Source organism: Gossypium hirsutum, chromosome A10 (assembly GCF_007990345.1).
Source record: "Gossypium hirsutum isolate 1008001.06 chromosome A10, Gossypium_hirsutum_v2.1, whole genome shotgun sequence".
Taxonomy (NCBI): Eukaryota; Viridiplantae; Streptophyta; class Magnoliopsida; order Malvales; family Malvaceae; genus Gossypium; species Gossypium hirsutum.
In genome coordinates this window covers 32827431-32834256 of record NC_053433.1, presented here as the reverse complement: position 1 = coordinate 32834256, position 6826 = coordinate 32827431, and the positions used below count along the sequence as shown (strand labels likewise).

General features: G+C 31.3%; 1 pseudogene; it reads left to right on the top strand.

The window, feature by feature from the left end:
• Positions 1–1532: 1532 nt before the first annotated feature.
• Positions 1533–6057, top strand: LOC107897066 (pre-mRNA-splicing factor SLU7-like; annotated as a pseudogene).
• Positions 6058–6826: the final 769 nt, after the last annotated feature.

The following is a 6826-nucleotide window of genomic DNA, read 5'->3' as shown; positions in this document are numbered from 1 at the left end:
TATCAAGAGTTGCAAATTCAATTTTGGCAAGATTCAACGTTATTCAAGCTAATATAAAACAACAATAATAATTAGAATATAAAATATTACATAGTCAATAAAGCTTCAATAAAAATAACAGAATTACTAAAATTAATAAAAGTTAGCACTAGAGGTATTGGAGACCTTATAAAAGTTTCAAGATTAGCCGAAATGACCATTAAAAAATTAATGATGAATAACTGCAAGTATAATAAGATATAAATTAAAATGTATGCATCATACTTTTATGATTGCTATTTTGATTTCATCTCTTATGTAAATGCAAAATTAAGAAAGCAATATGCAAGAACATAAATAATGCAACATAATACAAAATTAAAATTGAATTTACAATTAAAATGCCTTTAAAAATAATACAGGTTTCAAATAAATTGCTGAAACATCAAAAATTAATAATAAAATATTTCACCTATATAAACAAGATTGAAAATAAATGAAGGAAAAAGAAGGTTGAAATATTTGATAAATATAATTTTACCGATGCGTATTCTATAGAAACATAATTATAATAAGGTCTTTAAGAATGAAAGTAGGAAGTAGTACAAAACAATTTATGATACATAATTTTAAATCAAACGATAAATGAATTTTGATTTCAACTAACATCTTTAAGTAAATTTGTACTTATAATATATTATGAAGTAAGAGAATTAGAACAATTGAGAAGAGTAGAATTTTCACTTTGGAATACCAAAAAACTTATACATGCCCTTTATTTATAGGACCTCAATCACAATAGGTTACAAAGATATAATAAAAATAATTAAGGTACTCTATAAAATTTTAAGGTTTACTAGAGTTAAAAAAATAAATTATTAAGGTTATGAAAGTTATATGAACATCCATTTTACAACATTATTTTTATTTTTATCATTTTATTATTAGTATTTAAAAAAATTAGGGTAAACTGCACCCAATGTCACTAAATTGTTAGTAAGTTTACGTTTTGGTTACTCAACTTCAAAAAGTAATAAAATTGTCACTAAATTATTCGAAAGTTTTCATTTAAGTCATAAACTATTCAAAAGTTTTTATTTAAGTCACTAAACTGTTTTCTTTTTAAAGTCCATCTAGGGAGCTCCAAGAGATGATTCAAAGATTAGTATGATGGATTAACATCCATCAACGAGTAAAAAAAATACCTTAGATCTAAGTTGATTTGATAGTTAATATTGGAGATCAAAGAAAACATTGTTTAGATTTTAGTTCGTAGATTCATGGCATTTAAAGTTGTTTAAAAAATTAAACTATAGAAGAGAAGGGAAATGAGAGCTTTTGGTTGGTGTAGGTAGTACGATAAGAGAATACCATACAACAATGATTTTAATAGTTCAATGACTTAAATGAAATTTTTTGAATAATTTAATGATCAATTTATAACTTTTTAAAGTCAAGTTACGAAGGCATAACTTAATAATAATTTAGTGAAGGCTTAAACAATTATTACTTAAATAAAAAATTTAAATTAATTTTTTTATAGTTAAAGAAGTAGAATGATGTTTTTCTTTAGCTGAAGACGAAGAATAAAATTACTTAAAATCGAGCTCAAGCTGTTATGCTTGCTTTTATTATTGGATCAAGAGGTGATTTGCTATTTTTATAATAAGATCCCTATTTATTTTCTTTTTTACAAATATGTCGGTTTATATATAAATAAAAATTATAAAAATTGGGAATGATGATATTCGAATAAAATAGTATAATCGGAAAGGCAAACGTAACCCTTTCTCTTCGATTAGGGTTTTTTTTGGGTGCCAAATCTACTCGACTTCTTTGCTTGAATTTGTGAAATTTGATCCCAAATCCCTAATTTCTGCTAACGTTTTCTTGATTCAACCATGGCTACTGCATCAGGTATGTTCTTTATTCCTCCCCGCAATTTTCCTTTCTGTTCCTTTCGATACCAAGAAGAAAAAAAGAGCGGCCTTTAGTTATAAATTTTTATCATTTAATTGTTTGGGAATTTCAGTGGCATTTAAATCAAGGGAGGATCACCGGAAACAGCTAGAATTAGAAGAAGCTCGAAAAGCGGGGCTTGCACCTGCTGAGGTCGATGAGGATGGAAAAGAAATTAACCCTCATATTCCTCAGTATATGTCATCGGCACCTTGGTATCTTAACGCTGAGAGACCAAGTTTAAAGCATCAAAGGAAATGGAAATCCGATCCCAATTATACCAAATCTTGGTACGATAGAGGCGCAAAGATATTTCAGTCAGAAAAATATCGAAAAGGAGCCTGCGAAAAGTATGTAAACCTTCTGTTTGTTCATCTATTATCTTAATACATACTTGCTTGCGTAACTATCGATGCTTTATTTCGCGTTTTAATTAATACATGCAAATTCTTTTTTTTTTTTGCTCGTTCGATAATCCTTTTAGCATTTGGGATGGAAAAAAAGAATTATAATTCTGATTATTGAACCTTGACTGATGCGAGAACCCTAAATTGTAGGTTCAAATCTAATGCAGTATATCTTAGTGCTAAGGCAGTACCTTTTTATTGTTTCTTTGAATTCTTCCTGTTTAGTTTACATGAATGGGGTCACATTTTTGAATTGTTCCATTTAGTAGCTTTGTTGTAACTATGGATTCGAAGATAGGTGTAGTGTACTTTATCCTTTATGAATATACTAATTAAAAATTAAGTATGCCTAAGTGCTAGGGTAGAATCCTATCGAGACATGTTTATGTTTATAACTAACTGGACAGGACAAGACTCAGTGATAAGACTTCTTGTTATCCTATTAGGCAATAGTTGGTTTGTGCTACCGAGATAGAAATTCATATTTTCTTTCAGATGCAAGGGGTTGAATTAGCTATGCATCATGAAGAAAGCATATTAATTGGCCAAGTTGGAAGTCAGAACTTATCTCTGTAGCTTATACCCTCTATAATTTTTATATGGTAATAAATAATTTAAATGACGCTACAATAACGGTTTTCTTTATCCATGCAGTTATAGTTTATACTTCAAGCTCTGATTATGCCATAATTCATAGTTGATGAGTTCTTTTTCTTGCTTGTGTAGTTGTGGAGCCATGACACATGATGCAAAGTCATGCATGGAGAGGCCCCGTAAAAAGGGGCAAAATGGACAAATATGCACATTGCACCTGATGAAAAGATAGAGACCTTTGAACTGGATTATGATGGCAAGCGGGACCGATGGAATGGTTATGATGCTTCTACTTATGCTCGTGTGATTGAAAGGTATGAGGCAAGGGATGAGGCTAGAAGGAAATACCTGAAAGAGCAGCAGTTGAAGAAGTTGGAGGAAAAAAATAGTAAAAATGATGGAGAGGGAGGAGGAGGAGGAGAGGATAGTGATGAAGATGATGACGACGATGAGCTGAAAGTTGATGAAGCTAAGGTCGATGAGAGCAAACAAATGGACTTTGCTAAGGTTGAGAAACGTGTTCGTACCACTGGTGGAGGGAGCACTGGTTCTGTCAGGTACATCTGTTATAGTGACCCTTAGCTTTATCTTTCTTTTTTACTGAAGTCTGTTTCTAAAGAACGAAACTCTGCAATATAAATAAATTATTCTTACTTAGTATTTCCCTTTTACTTTTAGGAATTTGCGTATCCGGGAAGACACAGCAAAATATCTTTTGAATCTTGATGTGAATTCTGCTTATTATGATCCCAAAACTCGATCTATGCGTGAAGATCCTCTTCCTGATGCTGACCCTAATGAGAAGTTCTATGGAGTGAGTTTTGTGCAAAAAAAATTCCTTTAATTGCTTATATATATGCCTTCAAGCTATTTAAATTACTAGACTTCTTTATTTGTTACTTTTCAGGGTGATAATCAATATAGAATGAGTGGGCAAGCTTTGGAGTTCAAGCAGCTCAATATCCATGCATGGGAAGCATTTGATAAAGGTCAAGATATTCATATGCAGGCTGCTCCATCTCAAGCTGAACTCCTCTTCAGGAATTATAAGGTTATCAAGGAGAAGTTGAAATCAAAGACCAAAGATACCATTATGGACAAATATGGCAATGCAGCGACTGAAGAAGAGATACCGATGGAGCTTCTCTTGGGGCAAAGTGAGAGGCAAGTCGAATATGATCGTGCTGGCAGAGTTGTAAAGGGAATGGTATGTATGAAACTAACTTTCTTCTTGTTATGAATAGTTTTTGGTTTTCTCTTTCTGTTGCTTCATTCATAAGGATTCCTTGTACATAACTCCAGTCTCTTCACATGTTGATGTTGGTTGCCTCATCTTTAATCTGCTTTGTTAAGGATGAAATTCATACATACCTCCATTAAATTTGGTGTCTTAAGGTTTTGGTATTTTGCACTTCTTGTTAAGGGTTTATGATGTCTTCATGTACCTGCGAATATCAATGCGAGCTGATAAATGGAAACTGTATTTGAGTAGTTAAGATCTTTAGAAGTGAAGGTATTCCCGGACATATTGGAGATATGTGTCATTTTGGACCGATTTTCTCTTCTTTCAATGACTGAAGTCATAGAGTTTTGTTTGTAACTTGTCTGAAATAAGCTTCTTAACTCTGAAATTTATTCAGTGCTGCTTTTTAGGTTTATCTTATATGAAAGTATCAGTTTAGTTATGATTCATGTTTTTAATTTTAAATAAGTTATTTATTGAAAATTGGGAGCTTTTTAGAAGTTTTAAAATTTCATTTTCTTCAATTCTTTTTTCTGTATATTCTTGTTTTTAATTTTAAATAAGCTATTTAATGAAAAATTGAGTGCTTTTTGAAAGTGCTAATTTTTGTTTTATTCTCCTGTAGGAAACATCGCTTCCAAAAAGCAAGTATGAAGAAGATATTTTCATCAACAACCACACAAGTGTTTGGGGTTCATGGTGGAAGGATCACCAATGGGGCTACAAATGTTGTAAGCAAACAATTAGAAATAGCTACTGTACTGGTGCAGCCGGGATTGAGGCTGCAGAAGCAGCAACGGATTTTATGAAGGCTAATATTGCACGTAAAGCAGCATCTGAAGGTGGGTTCTTCATAGAGTTTGCATGGATACTTGGAATTAATGCTTTAAGTCCAATCTATTCCTAGTTCATATTGTTGCTGCAAGTTATTATGGTTCACATAGAATCTTCTAATAGAAGTCTGGATGGTGAGCTAGCTTCTATCTTGCATAAACTTTAAAGAAAATGCTGTTTTTAGTACCACAATTTCCACTACAAATTTAGTACTTGATTTTAATCCTTGCATCTCTATTCTGATTTGGTTTCCAACTTGATTGCAGATGCCCCTGCTCCTGCAGAGGAGAAGAAACTTGCTACTTGGGGAACTGAGGTTCCTGAGGACCTGGTTCTTGATGAAAAACTTCTTACTGAGGCACTTAAGAAAGTAAATATGGTGTACAATGTCAATTTTTCCTGCTTGTGTACCAAAAAGATCTTGCACTTATGTTACTGTTCATGTTTATGTCGGACAGGAGGATGAGAGGAGAAGAGAGGAGAAAGATGAAAGAAAACGCAAGTATAACGTCAGATGGAATGATGAGGTAATGCCATGATAATAGATGTTCAGTGCCTCTTTTGTAGGGTTATTTTGTTATGTTACTAAAACACGTGATGCCTTTTGTAGGTTACTGCTGAGGAAATGGAGGCATATAGGATGAAAAAGGTACACCACGATGACCCCATGAAGGATTTCTTGAATTGAAATGGTAAATGTAAGAGAAAATAAAATGGATAATGCCAATCAGCTTTGTGGTTGTCATTGAGTTGATGAAAATCATGTCTTTGTTTTGTTTGTATAATACACTAAAAGTATTAAATTAGGTTCCAGTGACAGAGAGTCTTGGCTTCTTGTAAATTATGACCCAGCCTGCGTCCTTTTGCAATACGATCATTTAAAATTTCTCTAACATGTGTTGTTTAGGAGCTTGAAAGGTTTACTTGTATTTTATTTTTTGGCAATCAAGACTCCAAAGTGACTTGGTGTTTAGTGATGTTAATGAGTGGGTCAGATTGAAATAAATTAAGTTTGTTGAATAATTATTTTTGTTTATTAAAGGTTTGATTTGGTTAGTTGAGTCTAAAAGGAATTTAAAATTTTAGAAATATTTTATATTAATATTTACATATTTAGACAGTCAAATTTAAACAAAAAATATTTTTAAATAATTGATGTAAATTTGGATCATCTTATCACCCTATTTCGCTTCTGCATTAAGTTGTCGAACTTCATATAGTTTGGTTTTTCTTTATCATTCTCCAAGCATTATTGCTTTGAAACGACTGTTTGGATCTCTGGTGGAAATCTTATAGCACCCAAGCACGAAGCACATGAGAGGCATATTGTATGTTGCACACCGAAGAAAATTAAGTTAGAAGATCCATTTAGGTGTTTATGTACACTATATATAGAAAAGCTTTATTTATAATTCATAATTCTTACTGAGTACAAATCTTTAACTCCATTGTCTTTTTTATTTATTTATTTTTATATAAAATCTAGAATACATGCGCTTGAATGGATTAAAGCGCAGATCATTGACACTAACCTTTCACCCTTGCAACCTTAAAAATCAAAGTAATATTTAGTCTTTTCATTAATATTTTATAAATTTATATATAATTATTTTCACTCACTATGTTATAATCTAATTTTAAGGGCATGATAAATATTAAAGCTTTTTATTTAATTAACAATAAAATAATCATTTTTTTTCAAAATTCGAAATTTAATATTTTATTATTTTTGGCAACTATATTATCTTTTTATTTAATATATAATTTTCAACAAAAAAATATGAAATATGGTAAATAAATAGCTATTATC